This window comes from Macaca mulatta, chromosome 16, assembly GCF_049350105.2.
Source record: "Macaca mulatta isolate MMU2019108-1 chromosome 16, T2T-MMU8v2.0, whole genome shotgun sequence".
Lineage (NCBI taxonomy): Eukaryota > Metazoa > Chordata > Mammalia > Primates > Cercopithecidae > Macaca > Macaca mulatta.
In genome coordinates, this window is record NC_133421.1 from 44,718,764 (window position 1) to 44,736,669 (window position 17,906).

The window sequence follows — 17,906 nt, forward strand, 5'->3', positions numbered from 1 at the left end:
CAGGTGGCAGTTACTTGGTGTGCGTTGAGTGGGACAAGGGACGGATTTCTCATATTATCTAGGGATGGAGTGAAAATTCCTGCTGCCAGGCCAGAGGGGATGGTCAGCTCCAGGACAAGGAAGCAGTGTCCAGGTAAGAAATGTTCATTTCAATGGACCACAAACTCCTAAACTCTTAACAAATTGAACAGAAGCATAGGTTTTGTGATCTCTGTGCATACGGGAAAACAGGAAAGAGCTCTTCCTCTCTCTTCTGGCTCGACAAAATAAATTCTTACGTGTATAGCCCTTCATGGGAAGGAAATGAAGGGAAAAGCATTCATTTCAATGTTATCAGAACAGCACATCTTAGAGTTAAACAAGCCTTCAGGATGACAGACTTGGTAGCAGTTAGTGATTACTTTCATAGGACACAATAATATTCTCTGAAGTCTAGATGTTTTATACAGTTTTCCTTTGCTAGACATAACATTTGGAAAGACAATTTTGAGAAGCGAAATCATACCTAGTTTTCAGCAGCTGTCACGGGTCAGAGAGACATTGTCTACTTATCTTGCTGAGTTGGGTTTTTTCCCCACCCAGGTCTGTAATTTTCAGAGCTAAGCACTGAAGTTTCACTAGTTATTTTGGAGAGAACAAATGCCACACCCCAGAGTTCAAAACTTAGAAGATGCAAGGCAAAGGTCAGGATAGGATTATTATTATGTGGACTATAGATCCTGTGTTTCAGATCCACAGGAGTGGCATGAATATGGGTGTATGAAATGCCGATCTATCACAGAATCTGCTGGGGTTTTTCCTCCAATTATATGGGGGAAAAAGCTCTGTAAGAGGAGACACATTGCCCACCGCTTTCCAAATAGTTCTGATTTTTATAAATTTTAAAAATCTAAGTGGTGCATGCACATAGTATTGGAAGTGAAATAGTTCTACAGGGCTTAGTATAACACCAGCAGTCTCCTGCTCCTGCCCCCATCATGTTCCTAGGGGCCATCACTTTGATGTTTCTTTTGGTACTTAGCTCTAAAAGGTGCCATTTTGAGGTTTAACTAGATATTATCTATTTCCGGAAGATTTAGCTCAGTTACATTCCCTCCCTATTTTGCTCCCCCCACATCCTGCCAAGATGATTTTATCACCATTTTGGGTTAGAATAATATTCGATGTTCACCGTGTTATGAATCTCTCTAGTCACAGCTGTGCTAGGTGAGGTACTATGGGTGCATTTCATTTCTCACACAACTATCTGCTTTCCTCAGGATTCATATCATCTTACTTTTTGTTTGCTTCATAACTTTTTTTTTTTTTGGTTAATCAAGTACATGAAGTCTACCATCAACTTTGTATCCTCAGGGGAAGGTCCCCCTGAACATTCTGCCCTTGGATCCTGTCTGGGGGCTCTCTGGGCCCACCCTCAGCTGTCATCCTGGGCTGTCCTTCACATGTATCCAGAGGGCTCTTCTCCTAGGGTGGATCCTTACTTCCTTGAAGGAGATGCTTGCAGGATATAGTGTGGGAACAGGGCCAGGACGGGGCTTGGGGGTGCCAAAGCCTCCCTGATTCACAGAAAAGTTGCATAGAGTACAGGGTTATATAATTGCTTTGACAATTGGTGCAGATTTCCTCTTTTTCACAGGCTAGATATTAGTCAGGGCTGCTTGTCACTCACAGATGTTTTTCAGCCCTGAAGGCCGATTTCAAAGATGATGTGTCCTTTGCCAATCCTGTGATTAACACAAGGGTAAGGAAACTCCAAGCCCCCTCTGCCCTTCATTCTGGTTGCTCCAAACAAGTAGTCATTGAATCTTCTGCCCAGGGTCTACAAGCCACCCAACACAGACCACCCTGTGTTCCGCTGACTGTGCCCAACATCTGTAGTGGCAGGTTTTACCTCCTGGTGTCCTCGACCTCCACTGCATGGGGCAGCCTTAGCCCTTCTTCCCACATAATCAGGGCTGAGGTTTCAGGTGTCTCACATCTTATTTTTGATTTGTGGTATTGCAAAAAAGGGAACAGAGATGTCTTTGCTGTAACATCTTAAAAGTCTCCTATTCTATAATAAATGTAAAAATAAGTGTAAAAAAATTCAGTAAAAATAAATGTAAAAAAAGGCCCACTATTATTTAATTCCTGCTCTGCCAAAAAAAAAAAAAATTCTAGGGGAAAAAAAGTCCAGATGAAACATGTCACAATGCTAACAGTCTTCAGACAATAAATAAATCTATGTCCTTCCCTGCCCCTACTTCTAAAGTTTTTTTCCAGATTTCCCAAAATGTCAAGATGGACATTGTATGTTAACCAATGGGAGAAAAGAAAACAAACTTGAAAATTGTAAGGAGCTCTGAGTTTTTAAAACTTTTTCATTTTGAACCTATGTAGACCTGCAGAAAAGTTATAAAAATAGTACAGTTCCAAACACCTAGGCTTAAGGCATCCTCCTGCCTCAGCCTCCCAGGTAGCTGGGAATACAGGTATGTACCCCTGTGTGCGGTGTCTCTGGACTTCCTTGATACCACATTTATTGTCTCACAGGTGCTTGCTTTTCTTTTACTCTCACCATTCTAGCCATTCACTCAGTCTTCTTTGCAGGCTACTTTGCAATGTACACTTAATTTACCTCTTCCTTGATGGGGGCCTTCCTCAGCCTTTGTTCTGAATGGGATGTTTTCAGATTCTTCTACAGTCTCTGGGTGATCTCTTCCATCCTGTTGCTTCAAGCTGATCGTGCCTGGATTTGTATCTCCATCCTAGGCCTGTTTCTTGAAATCTAGACTTATGTTATTTAAGTCTCCACGTTCCTCGTCTACCAAATCCAGTTGATCACAGTGTCCTGTTCATTTGATTTCCTAAATCTCTCTCAAATTTACCCAAGCCTCTCCTTCCCCACTGCCACTGCTATAGTCCAGACCATCTCTCAACTGCATGATTGCAACGATCCTCTAATAGTCTCTCTGCCTTTAGTCTTCCCTCCCCACATCCTTCCTCTATCCTGAGTTAATAATATACCATCTAAAAGTGTAGACTGGACCATGTCTCTTTCTCACCTAAAAACTTTCATAAAGGCATAAGCATGACCTTGGGAACCTGTTAGTCCAAAAAATAACTCAATTTAAATCAACGAAAGAGAACTTCATTTGAAGCAGTGAGTTGTTTTTACATTTGTGTTCTCTGGATATTGTTAGATCTTTGATGACAGAATCATGCTTGGCATACAGTGGCTAGTCAATAAATTGCTGTTGAAGGAATTAATGAGTAAATGAGAAAATGGTTACTATCTCCTAAGATTATTGCCATTAAGCTGATAATTATTTGCCAAATAATTATGATATACAGGGCTCTATGGTGGGTTCTTCAGGGAATACAGAGTTTCCCTTTTCATGAACTTTACAGTTCGTTGAGCACCGGTTACGTGCCAGATAATGTGGTAATGATGGGGATACAGTGTTATGCAATATATACAGGATCCCTGACCTCATGAAGTTTTTTATTTAGTAGTGGAGACACCCACAAAAATTACGTAATTACTAAATTAGAGTTTTTATAACTGCTATTAATGAAAAGCACAGAAATCTATAAGAACACTTTATAGTGGGGCCTTAATCTAGTATGAGGGTTGGGGATAGTGGAGGTGGAGAAGGGCAGAGTAGGGGTATAAGATATACACACATAAGTATAGCAAAAGAACATCCTAAGTTCCATAAGAGAACCACAACAAAGCACTAATGAGATTTAGAGAAGGGAGAGCGATGCTGAACAGATCATGTGTCCAAGACCCAAAGGAACTATTCTTTAATGATGAATCTCTGGGTATGCAGCAAAGGTATGCAGCAAAGGCACAGTGAAAGTTGATGATACAAATTGGGCCATTCTTGTCACACTCAGCTAAAACAGGGTGGAGAGGCCAGGGAATAAAAGCACTCAGGGCATACAGCATTGCACCAAGGATATAATCCTCTGCTAGCTTGGCTTCTGTAATCTGAAACCCATGTTACTGAATAGCTACTGAAACAGTCTGCTAGGACTCTAAGAGTAGTTTTAGTTATCGCTGTCACCCACCAATCACTGAGTTTGCCGGCTCCCCAAAACTTTACTAGTGTCAATAAACTTACTTTCAAAACAATTTGTAACATTTCTCCTTTTTATAAAACTTCTGAAGTTTTTGTTCTTCTGGCATACTGAAGACCGCCTGGTCTCTCTGTATGCCCCACATTACAGTTCTTGCTTCTCAAATAAAATGGTTTTTAAAAATATATTTATACATATATATTTAAACCCACCTCCTGCACAGATTAAAATGTTTTAAATTCAGAGATTTGTCTCTATATTTTATTTGACTTCAATAGCAGTAATTTAGGTGAGGAAGGGGACGCATGTTTGCCCAGTGCCCTCTAAATTCTTCAAGCATCACTTGGGAGCTTGTTAAAAAGGCAGAATCTCAGACCCAATGGTAAAACCACTGAATTATACTTGCATGATTTTTTTTCTTTTCTTTTCTTTTCTCTTTTTTTTTTTTTTTTTTTTTTTTTTTTTAGACAGAACCTCACTCTGTTGCCCAGGCTAGAGTACAGTGGCACAATCTTGGTTCACTGCAAACTCCGCCTCCCAGGTTCAAGAGATTGTCCTGCCTCAGCCTCCCAAGTAGCTGGGATTACAGGCACATGCCACCACACGCAGCTAACTTTTATATTTTTAGTAGAGATGGGATTTCACCATGCTGACCAGGCTGATCTCAAACTCCTGACCTCAGGTGATCCACCCACCTCGGCCTCCCAAAGCGCTGGGATTGCAGGCATGAGCCACCATGCCCGGCCACTTGCATTTTTTTTTTTTTTTTTTTTTTTTTGAGACAAAGCCTTGCTCTGTCACCCAGGCTGGAGTACAGTGGCGTGATCTTGGCTCATTGCAACCTCTACCTCCCAGGTTCTAGCAATACTCTCGCCTCAGCCTCCTGAGTAGCTGTGACTACAGGCACGCGCCACCACACCCGGCTAATTTTTGTGTTTTTAGTAGAGACAGAGTTTTGCCATGTTGGCCAGGCTGGTCTCGAACTCGTGACCTCAAGTGATCCACCCGCCTTGGACTCCCAAAGTGCTGGGATTACAGGAGTGAGTTACCATGCCAGGCTTATACTTGCATTTTTTTTTTTGAGACAGAGTTTCACTCTTATTGCTCAAGTTGGAGTGCAGTGGCTTGATCTTGGTTCACCGCAACCTCCGCCTCTCAGGTTTAAGTGATTCTCCTGCCTCAGCCTCCCCAGTAGCTGGGATTACAGGCATGCGCTACCACGCCCGGCTAATTTTTGTATTTTTAGTAGAGACGGGGTTTCTTCATGTTGGTCAGGCTAGTCTTGAACTCCCGACCTCAGGTGATCCACCCACCTCAGTCTCCCAAAGGGCTGGGATTACAGGCGTGAGCAACCGTGCCCAGCCTGTACTTGCATTTTTTAACAACATCTGAGTGATTCATATAGACCTTACAGATACCATAATAAATGGTGACATTATGACATTATGACGTCTTTTGCAACCCCACCAACAAATGTCAGGACACTCTGTAGTTAAGCACTGTACCACCGAGGTGGTTTCTTGATCTTTAACAGGTGCAGCTCACAAAGGAAGCACATTGGTTAGGTAAAGTCAATTTCCTCTCCTGGAGGTAGGTTCCTCACTTTCATTATTTGTTTATTTGTTGATTTTTAAATTAACACACTTCATTTTTTAAAGCAGTTTTAAATTCACAGCAAATTTGAACAGAACGTACAGAGGGTTTCCATGTACCCACTGTCTCCACACAAGCACAACTTCCCCACTATTGATATCATGCATCAGGCGATACATTAATTACTATAGATGGACCTATATTGACACCTCATAGTCACCCAAAGTGCATAGTTTACATTCAGGCTCAGTCTTGGTGTTGTACAGTTTATAGATTTTGACAAATGTCAAAATGACAAATGTTGTACAGTTTGCAGATTTTGACATGTATCCATCATTGTAGCATCATATGGAATAATTTCACTGCTCTAAAACTCCTCTGAGGACAATAACACCAAAGTCATTTCTTAATTTTTAATAGGTGTGGCACATGCAGGAAGTACTTGCTTAGGTCCAGTCAGTTTCCTTTCTAGAGAGCATTGGAAAGTTTCTTCAGTTGTTGCAGGGCCTATGATTTATTTTTGTTTCAGAACCTCAAAATAGAAGGAAGTATGTGAACAAAAAACAACAAGAGGGCCAGGTAAGCGAAAGGCTATTTCCAAACCAGCTTCTCATATCTCATAAACTTGGTTCCTTTTGTTCATAACTCCCAACCATTGCTGTTTCAAATGCCATACTATCTTGGAATTATATTATTTTCCATAAGGTAGTTCATAAATTAAAGCCTCAGACATCTTTAATCCAGCCACATCTAATTAAATTCATTTGTTTTGACTTTATGAAACTCATTTTTAAAATGCATATTTCACTGCTGAGTGAATTTCTTCATACTCGACGTTGCACAAGTGGAATTGTCTTCTATGGTATTTTCTACAGATGTTCATATTACACATTTTAGCTGAGTTTCTATTTTCATCTTACTAAATATCATTTCTTAAAGTTTAATTCTTTCTTTCTTTTTTTTTTTTTACTTTGAGACAAAGTCTTGCTCCATAGCCCAGCCTGGAGTGCAGTGGCGTGAATGCAGCTCACTGCAGCCTCAATTCCTGGGCTCAAGTGATCCTCCCACCTTGGCCTCCCAAGTAGCTGGGACTGAAGGCATGCACCACCATGCCTGGCTAATTTTTTAAAATAGTTTTTGTAGAGATGGGGTCTCATCATGTTGTCCAGGCTGGTTAAAGTTTAATTCAGAATTCAAAGTATAGGAGGCACTAAAGCATGAATCCTTGACATGTTCCAATGTATTCACTGCTAACTCATTAAATCTTTATAATGACTCTGAGAGATTATAATTGTATTGCTTATAATTGAAGAAAGTGAGGTTCAAAGAAGTCAAATAATTTACCCAAGGCTTCATAGGGCCCAAGTCAGTCCAACCCCAGAGACTATGCTCTTTCGCCACACTAAGCTTTTAAGTACCTACAAATCCCATTTTAAGGAGTTCCTAGATAACCCTGTAAATTATATGTTGGCTGAAGACACTTCCTGCTTTAACATGTATTCTTGCCCCTGCCTCAAGAATTACATGGTAGACAACTGCTCAGCCTCAAAGGCTATCTAGCCATCATGTCAAAAGCAACTGTGGTGATTTGTAACAAAGTACATTTAAGAAGAATAAAAATGATAAACAACTCAAGGCTTCAAAAAGGAAACTGTAGGCGATGTGGTGGCTCACGCCCGTCATCCCAGCACTTTGGGAGGCGGAGGCAAGAGGATCACTTGAAGCCAGGAGTTTGAGACCAGCCTCGCCAACATGGTGAAACCCTGTCTCTACCAAAAAATACAAAAATTAGCCCTGTGTGGTGGCATGTGCCTATAGTCCCAATTACTTGGCAGGTTGAAGTGGGAGAATCACTTGAATCCGGGAGGTGGAGGCTGCAGTGAGTCAAGATCATGCCACTACACTCCAGCCTGGGTGACAGTGGGAGAGTCTTTCTCAAAAAACAACAACAACAACAACAAAAAAAAAAAAGAAGAAGAAGAAGAAGAAAGAAAGAAAGAAACTGTAATATACATTGTTCATGTTGATTAATAATATTCTGAACTAATTTTCCACTAAAACCTCTAGTGTCAAAGACCATTAAAACTTACTAAGTTTTTACCACAGCTGAATTTAACCCCAAAGCAACTGTTTTTAAAGTTTTAACGTGAAGATGAGCTCACAAAATGCCAAAAAGTCTTCAAGTTTATACTCAATACTAAGTTGCCCAAAAGTCTAGGGAGCGTTTACTTCACAACACTCCATGACAACAGTGACAGGTATTTTTTTCTCACTAAAAAAGTCATAATACTGATGTTATAGTCCCAATTTGAAACATCTTTGAACTTACATGGAATGACACAGTGATGATAAAACATATTTTTCTACATGAGAACTGTGGTGACCAGGCACGGTGGTTCGCGCCTGTAATCCCAGAGCTTTGGGAGGCTGAGGCGGGCAGATTGCCTGAGCCCAGTAGTTCGAGACCAGTCTGGGCAATATGGCAAGACCCTGTCTCTACAAAAAATACAAAAAAATTAGCTGTGAACTGTGGTGTGTGCCTGTAGTTCCAGCTACTTGAAAGACTGAGGTGGGAGGATTGCTTGAGCCCAGGAGGTCAAGGCTACAGTGAGACAAGATCGCACCACTGTACTCCAGCCTGGATGACGGAAGAAGATTTGTCTTAAACAATAACAACAACAATAAAAACTGCAATGTGTGTGTATGTGTGTGTAAATTGACTGAGATATATCACCATCTCCTTTAAAATATGTGTTTTCATGACTTTGTGGAAGGTAGGAGTTTTTAAATCCAAATTTGATCTAAGAATTTGTTTTCTCAATTGCTTGGCTAATGTGAACCTACAACGAATTTAAATTTGAGAATCACTTGAAAACCTGTTAATACAACATACTGATAAAAAATGACAAAATGAAGATGTAAAATGGTGAACTGAAATTGAAGAAAATAATAAAAATAACATGCCTCCTTAGTTTATGGGAAGGATGTTACTTTAGCTGCCTCATGCCTCCTTAGTTTATGGGAAATGTGTTACATTAGCTGCTTGTCTCTGCATTGAGGGCAAGATGTCTCAGTAATTAATAATAATAGCAACAACAATGACAATTTTAACAATATAGCAACAGTTATTACCTGCAGAACACCTACTTTGTGCAAGTTTCTTAGACCCATTATCTTTCTTAAACTCCACCATCACCCTATGAAGGACACATCTATAGATGAGCCACGTATGTGGCTCAGGGAGATTAGCTTGGTCATGTCACAGAGCTACTAAAGTGGCCGAGCTGGGACTCTAAGTCATCTGACTCAAGTACTGCTAAGTGGTCTCATGTATAGCTAGGCTTTTAAATGCTTTTTTGAAAACTTGCAAAAATAAAATCTGTATTGTATAGTAGTCTGTTACATTAGCAGCCCCCAAGAGCCATGCATTCTGGTATCCATGCTTTTGCATAGTTTCCTCCTCTTAAATCTGGGCTGACCCCATGAATGGCTTTAACCAGTAGAATAAGGTGGAGGTGATGCTGTGTCAGGTCTGGTCCTCAGCCTGAAAAAGTCTGGCAACTTCTACTGCTTGCTCTTGAGAATCTTGAGCTGCCAAATAACAAGTATGGGGCTGAGCGTGGTACCTCACTCCTGTAATTACAGCACTTTGGGAGGCCAAGCAGGGTGGATCACCTGAGGTCAGGAGTTCTAGACCAGCCTGGCCAACATGGTGAAGCCCTGTCCCTACTAATAAATAAATAAATAAAATAAATTAGCCAGGCATGGTGGTGCACTCCTGTAATCCCAGTTACTCAGGAGACTGAGGCAGGAGAATCACTTGAACCTGGGAGGCAGAAGTTGCAGGTTGCAGTGAGCCAAGATCAAGCCACTGCATGCTAGCCTGGGTGACAAGAGTGAAACTCTGTCTCCAAAAAAAAAAAAAAGGAAGTATGGATCCCCACCTGCAGAGGCCACATGGAGAGAGAGAAAATCCCAGACAAACCATGTCCCAGCCCAGTCCAGCTCCTGGCCTCACCTCCAAGGTGCTAGCAATATGGGTGAAGCATTGTCTTGGAGGTTCCAGCCCCAGCTACCCACTGACTGCAACTGCATGAGATACCAAGCAGAGCCAGCAGAAGAACTGTCCAGCTGAGCCCTGCCCAACCCACAGAAGTATGAGGACGTAAAATGGCTTTGGTTGAATCCACTAAGTTTTGGGGTGATTTGTTATAAAACAATAACTGAAATAAAAATGCATACCTGGAACTGGAGTGCTTATGTAACAAAAATCTAACACATGTAACATTGGCTTTGAGACTGGCTGGGGTTCAAGGTGGTCAAATGACTTGCAGGCAGTCACAAAACCAGGAAACAGCAGAGTCGGGGTTTAAATCTAAGTCTATCTCTCTACTATACCTCACTCACTATCTTAAGCCAAAATCACTACGTCTCCCCAACAGTGAGCAGTTCCAACTGTAACCCTTGATGTTGGTGTCTTACGTGATTCACGTCATTATTTAGTTTTTTTTCTTTGATTGTACAATGGCACATGTTCCTCAAGGAAAATATTCCTTGAGAGCAGAAAGTGCTTCTTTGATGTCATTTGTATTTCACAGAGTAGTTAGCAAATTTGAGGGCATGAAATTCCCCTACCTCCTATATATTTTGCATCAGCTACATAAGGCTATTCGCCATTCCTCACCGCTCCTCACGTAGTTCTCACACACACACACACACACATACATATAACTTTTTGTTATGTAAATTTTCAGATGGACACGAAAGTTGAGATAACAATATATTGAACCCCCATATACTCATAGCTTAGCTTCAACAATTACCAACATGTTTCTAATAATCTAATAATCTAATAATCTTCCACCCAACTTCTTTTCCTAGGGTTTTGTGTTTTGGTTTTTTTTTTTTGAGACAGAGTTTCGCTCATTGCACTCCAGCATGCCCAGGCTGGAGTGTAATGGTGCGACTCCCTAGGGTATTTTAAAGCAAATCCTAGACAACGTATGACTTTACTTATAAATGTTTTAGCATACATCCCTAATAGATAAGGACTTTTAAAAATGTATAACTACCATGCATACCATTATCAGATTTAACCAAAAGAATTTTCTTTCAGAGACAGGGTCTTATTCTGTCTCTCCACCCAGGCTGCAGTGCAGTGGTAACATCATGGCTTACTACAACCTTGAACTCCTGGACTCAAGCCATCTTCCTGCATTAGCCTCCAGGGTAGCTAGGACTACAGGCAAGTGCCACCATGCCCAGCTAGTATTTTTTTAAAAATTTTTTTGTAGAGATGGGGTCTCACTCTGTTGCCCAGTCTGGAGGGCAGTGGCACAATCATAGCTTGCTGTAACCTCAAACTCCCAGGCTGAAGTAATCCTCCTGCCTTAGCCTCCCAAGTAGTTGGGACCACAGGTGTGCATCACCATGCCTGGCTAATATTTGTATTTTGTTTTTTTGTAGAAATGGGGTCTCCTTATGTTTCCCAGGTTGATCTTGAACTCCTGGGCTTAAGCAATCCTCCTGCCTCAGCCTCCCACAGTGCTGGGATTATAGGCATGAGCCAAGTCAACAAACCTGGCTCCCCCACTAATTTTTAAAAACATTTTTTTTTAGAGATGGGGTCTTGCTATGTTGCCCGGGCTGGTCCTGAACTCTTGGCCTCAAGTGATGCCTCCCTCTTTGGCCTTCGAAAGCATTGAGATTACAAGTATGAGCCACCACGTCCAGCCACACACTTCACAAAATAATCATTTTTATTGTAATCTAATACCAAATCACAACTTCCTGATTGTCACAAGTTTTTTCTTCTTTCTTTCTTCCTTTCTTTTTAAAAAACATTTTGTTTGTTTAAATCAGACTCCTTCTTCAAGGCGAATTCATTTTTTAAAAATCAGCTGCCAAACAAGACTCACACATTGCATTTAGTTGATAGGTAATTTAAGTCTCTTTTAATTTATAACATTAGCCCTCTGCCTTTCCTCCTCAGTTATTTGTGGAAAAATCCAATTCACATATCCTGTTGAATCTCTCACATTCATGAGTCAGCTGATTACCTCTTCATGGTACCATTTAACTTCTCCTATGCCTGTGTTTCATCTAAACTGGAAAATTAGACCCGAAGGACTGACTACATGTAGGTTCAATTATGTGTGTAAAGGGGTAAGGAGTAAGGGAGAAGGCTTTTGCTAGAACACCTCCTAGGTAGTGCTGTGTATTAGACATTGTGCTAATGTACACAGTGTCTGGCTGTCCCACTCATACCAACGTTAGAATTGGTGAGTAGGTTGAAGTGTTTTCTGTCTGATCCATCTGTTATAAACTTCCCCATGCCCCTTTCATCTAGTGAGTGATCCTCAATCTTGGCTGCACACTGAAATCACCTGGGGAGCTTTACAATCAGCCCAGACATTCTGATTCACTTGGTCTGGAGTGCAGCCTGCACACTGAGGCTTGTAACAGCTCTTGGGGGCAGGTGAGGTTGAAAACCACCATCCTGGTAGTTTCAGCATCAGTTGATGATTGTTACCTAGATCTATGATTTCATTAGGTCTTGCAAAATGACAATTTTTCTAACTCCATCATTCCATCTCAATTTATTAACCAGGAATATTTCTGTGAAGGACTTTCCTCATCATCTCTTTGGTGGCCCCGAAATAGAATGCATACAGGAAAGGAGTACAAATGCTTGATTACTTTCCTTCATCAGTTTTCAAAACAATGAGCTGATGTCCTAGCGTGAACTTACAAAGGTGAACCATGAAGTTTTTAAAAACAAGTATCGTTATGAACTCACACGTTTTTATATATGAAGGTCAATTTGAAATATAGAGGAAATGGGTACCTCCCATTTCCGGTTGAATATGCCAGTTGAAAGCTAAAGAAGATTTATTATAGAATCAAGATTATAATTTGAGACTCATATGAAGATAGAAATGATCTTTACATTTGTATTCTTCAAAACAAATAATTATCAAAATGAAATTCAAACCATAAAGACCAGATTTAGTCTCATGTCAGTTAAGCATCTTGTGCCCCCATGACAACTGGGGAAATTTTATTACCGGTGGAGCTACTGAGTACCCTGTGAGGGTGTGAAGCAAGAGCCTTGCCACCAGCTGGTTAGCTCAAGATCTAAGGGGCACTCATTCTTGGGCAGCGTGGAGTTCCATACCAATCAGGGTGCTGTGAGACTTGTCTTTTCCACATGTAGGGGATGAAATGAGCGCTTAATTCCTGGGTGGGTTTCTTCATCCCCAATTAATGGGAACTTTTCAGGGAACTGTTTGAGGTTCAATGACACTGAACAAAGGAGGGTGTGGAATGAAGTTAATGTTTACTAAGCACATACTGTATGCCAGGTATTTTGTATATACTATCACATATACTCCTCAAAGGAACCCTAGAAGGCTTAATATTTTAATTTTTGTTTTACTGACAAATTCATACTGAAAGTTATGAATTTATTTCCTGCATTGCTTTACAAAACATAATCGAATTTTAACCCTTTTCTCAACTCATAATTCCTTTTTACTTATTACTTGGTGAGCCATGTGATTATTTCTCTAACTGAAAACCTTGATTCTTAATGTTGCTAGTGGAAGTACTTGTTTATCAGTGAATACAAAATTAGTAAAAAATTGATAAAATTGATATTAACCATAAAACATTTGGATGACAAATGTAAGCAGCAAATATCATATGTTTTATAATCTATTTTAACACAAGCCTATTCTGCTTCTTTCTTATACTATTTTTTGAAACTGAAGTTATTTGAAGTTTTGAGTGGGCCTTTATTTGAAAGACTACTTTTTTTCCTCTTTGAGTGCTAATTATTGAAATTCCAGTATTTAGCCTGGAAACTCTAAACTCTCCTACTGCTGGTGAAAGAAAACTCAGCAAGACAAGCAAGCAAGCAAGAAACAACCGATGGTTTCCTTTTTCTTGCACCTGCAGAGAATGAGATGCTTTTCCATGTCACCAAACTGCATTTGCCATTAGCTCCTATCAAATTAGTTTGATAAGACACTCAGATTTATGAGTTATTGTATTTTGGGAAAGTAACTTCCAAAAAAAGTCTAATTTTGCTTGGTTACTTACGTAATGCTTTCTTGCTCATGTAATAATATTTAAATTGACATAGCCTCCTTTTTAAAATAAAGGCATAAATATTTGTGAATTTCTTTTTCTTTCTTTCTTTTATTGAGATGGAGTCTTGCTCTGTTGCCCAGGCTGGAGTGCAAGTAGTGTGATCTCGGCTGACTGCAACTTCTGCCTCCCAGATTCAAGCAATTCTCCTTGCCTCAGCCTCCCAACTAGTTGGGATTATAGGTGCCCACCACCACAGCTGGCTAATTTTTGTATTTTTTAGTAGAGATGGGGTTTCACCATATTGGTCAGGCTGGTCTTGAACTCTTGACCTCAAGTTATCCGCCCACCTCGGCCTCCCAAAGTGCCGGGATTACAGTCGTGAGCCACTGTGCCCAGCCTTGCATTTATTAAGCCAGAAGATGACAGTTGATCTTTCCCATTTGTTAATATGCATGGAAATAATAAAACCTACAAATGAGAGACCATGAAATAAAGTACTCAAGAAAACTGGGAAGGATGATATTATGTTTTTAAACTGTGCTCTCCCAAAAGATATGTTGAATCCTAACACTTAGTACCCCAAAATGTGACCTTACTTAGAAATAGGGTCATTGTAGAAGTAATTAGTTAAGATGAGGTCACACTGGAGTAGAGTGAGCTCTTAATCCAATATGACTGATGTCCTTATAAGAAGGGAGATGGTGTGAAGAGAGACACACAGGGAGAAGGCCACATAGTGATGGAGACAGAGATTGGAGTGACACAGCTGCAAGCCAAGGAACATGGAAGATTGATGGCCACCACCAGGCAGACGTAAGAGAAAATTCTACTGAGAGTCTCAGGGAGAAGGGCCCTACTGACAACCTGATTTCAGACTTCCAGCTTCCAGAACAGAGAAAATAAATTCTGTTGTTTTAAGCCACCAAATGTATAGTATGTTGTTATAGTAGGCTTAGGAAATGAATACAGGCGGTAACTCCAATTGGAGCCTAAATCTGAATAAGTAAAAATAACAGTGTTGGGGTGGGGAGGTAGGAGGGTTGCCCATCACTGCTGTCTAGTGCTGGCCAACTTTGAACTCTGTTGCTAAAGGATTAGTTTTGCTTAAAATCAGGATCACTGGAAAATTAAAACATTGATTTTTGTTTTGTTTTTGTCTGTTGTCTTATGGCTTTTGACAGATGTCACTTTGTCCTGGGTCCATAGGATAGGTGGAGGCTGCTCTCACTTAATGTTTTTTTTTTTTTCGAGACAAGGTCTCACTCTGTCACCCAGGCTAGAGTGCAGTGGCACAATCTCGGCTCACTGCAACCTCTGCCTCCCAGGTTCAAGTGATTCTATCACCTCGGCCTCCCAAGTAGCTGGGACCACACATGCACACTACCACGCCTGGCTAATTTTTTGTGGAGACAGGGTTTTGCCATGTTTCCCAGGCTGGTCTTGAACTCTTGACCTCAAGCAATCTGCCCACCTCAGCCTCCAAAGTACTGGGATTACAGGTATGAGCCACTGCATGCAGCCCCTGCTCTTACTTAAATTATAGGTAGAACTATTGCAATTCTGTCTTCTGAAATAAAGCTTTCTAAGCTTGAGAGTAGATCAAGTTAGGTTTTTATTGTGATAAGAGATGAGCGAAGTTTCTTTCTTTGTAAGGTTTGAGTCCTGTTAAAGTACAATAGAAATTAGAATGTGAAGATTCTTAAACTGGCCCCAAAAGAGGCTTCAACCTTTCTGATCGAAACAATGTATGTCTAGAGTATGTGTTCCTGGAGGATTCATATGAACATATAAGGAGTGACAATGGAAAGAAGCTTATCAAATTAGATAAGATAATACACCTTCAGATGTAATTAGAAAGTAAAGTCCATATAGTTCCTTAAATTGTATAGATCTCCTATTTTCAGTAGCTTCAAGAGGCTATTAAGTGCGTAATAATCTAACATAAGAAAGCTCAAAACCCTCCCAGAAAAAAGGAAGGAAATCTAGCCAAAATTTAATTTTCTTCTTCTTATTTTTTGAGATGGGGTCTTACTCTGTCACCCAGGCTGGAGTGCAGTGGCACGATCACGGCTCACTGCAGTCTCGACCTCCCAGGCTCAAGCGATCCTCCCATTTCAGCCTCCTGAGTAGCTGAGACTACAAGTGCCCCACCAAGGCCAGCTAATTTTTGTATTTTTGGTAGATGTGAGATTTTGCCATGTTTGGTGCCATGGTTGGTCTCAAAATTCTTAGCTCAAATGGTCTGCCTGCCTCATCCTCCCAAAGTGCTGGGATTACCAGTATAAGCCACCATGCCCGGCCAAAAATCTAGGCAAAACTTTAAATGTATGAACCCTTTAAGAAAAGTCATTCAGGTTGGAAGAAAATGAAAATAAAATTATAGGCTTAACATTAACCAGATTTTCAAAAGAGTTGAGATTTACATTGTTCTTCAGAGGACTGAATCTTAGAGTGGTTTTCTTTTAGAAAAAGCTGCCTTCTGGTGTATGTGTAGGGGTGGTGGTGACACAAGTAACCTTTAACTAAAGGGAGAAAGGTATACTCTATGTAATGGGATGAGTTGTGTTTCTCCAAAATTTGTATGTTGAATCCCTAACCCTCACTACCTCAAAATGTGAATACATTTAGAGATGGAATCTTTAAAGAGGTAATTAAAGCTAACTAAGGTAATAAGAGTGGGGCCCTAATTCAATACAATCAGTGTTCTCCTAAGAAGAGGAAGAAACACCAGGGAGGTACATGTATACAGAGTGGAGACCATGTGAGGGCACAGTGAGAAAGCAGCAACTGCAAGCCAAAAAGAGAGGCCTCAGAAGAAACAGTATCTGCTGACACCTTGATCTTGGACTTCCAGCCTCTAGAACTGTGAGAAAGTGAATTCGTGTTGTTTAAGCCACCTGGTCTTTGTATTTTGTTATGGTGGCCCTAGCAAACTAATTCTGCAAGAATGTTAAAATGTATAATTATATGAACAAAACTAAGCAATCAATGAAAGTGTAAACAGCCTTCCATCTTCCTGCTATAAATCACTTCGGAGGATAAAAGGGAAACTTTTAATTTGGGTGGAATGGCCTCAGTGTCCTTGATGAGTTTCAAGATAAAGAAGAAGGCTATTGTATTAGTCCGTTCTCACGTTGCTATAAAGAACTACCTGAGACTAGGTGATTAATAAAGAAAAGAGGTTTAATTGGCTCATGGTACCACAGGCTGCACAGGAAGCACGGCTGGGGAGACCTCAGGAAACTTACAATCGTGGCAGAAGGTGTAAGGGAAGCCAGAACATCCTACATGACTGGAGCAGGATGAAGAGAGGGAAGGGGGAGGTGCTACAAACTTTTAAACAACCAGATCTCAGGACAACTCACCCATTATAATGAGAACAGCATGGGAGAAATCCACCCCCTTGATCTAGTCACGCCCCACCACATCCATTCTCCGACACAGGGGATTACAATTCGACCTGAGGTTTTTGTGGGGACACAGACTCAAACCATATTAGTTATGCAAGCCCTTTTGCACTAAGACTTTTAATCAAGATTCTGAGCGTTGTTTAAGTTTTTTTTTTTAAACTTTTAAAGTTCAGGGGTGTAAGTGCAGGTTTGCTACATAGGTAAACTTGTGTCATGGGGGTTTGTCGTACAGATTATTTCATCACCCAGGTATTAAGCCTAGTACCCATTAGTTATTTTTCCTGATCCTCTCCTTCCTCCCACCCTTCCACCCTCCAAAAGGCCCCAGTGTTGTTGTTCCCCTCTATGTGTCCATGTGTCCTCATCATTTAGCTCCCACTTGTAAGTGAGAACATGTGGTATTTGGTTTTCTATTCCTGTGTTAGTTTCCTAAGGATAATGTCCTCCTGCTCCATCCATGTCCCTGCAAAGGACATGATCTCATTCATTGTTATGGCTGCATAGTATTCCATGATATGTACCACATTTTCTTTATCCAGTCTGTTACTGATGAGCATTCAGGTTGATTCCATGTCTTCGCTATCGTGAGTGGTACTGCAATGAACACATGTGTGTGTGTCTTTATAATAGAATGATCTGCATTCCTTTGGGTATATACCCAGTAATAGGATTGCTGGGTTGAATGGCATTTCTGTTTTTAGGTCTTTGAGGAATCACCACACTGTCTTCCACAATGGCTGAATT

At 40.7% G+C, this 17,906-nt stretch overlaps 1 long non-coding RNA gene across 1 annotated transcript in view; it reads left to right on the forward strand.

Annotated features, from left to right (window-relative positions):
* LOC144335441 (uncharacterized) overlaps window positions 1-17,906 on the forward strand; it is a 29,291-nt gene continuing 11,385 nt past the window's right edge. Inside the window, exon 1 of the long non-coding RNA XR_013406294.1 lies at window positions 1-133. This is a non-coding gene — a long non-coding RNA (uncharacterized LOC144335441). The remainder of the gene's footprint in view (window positions 134-17,906) is intronic.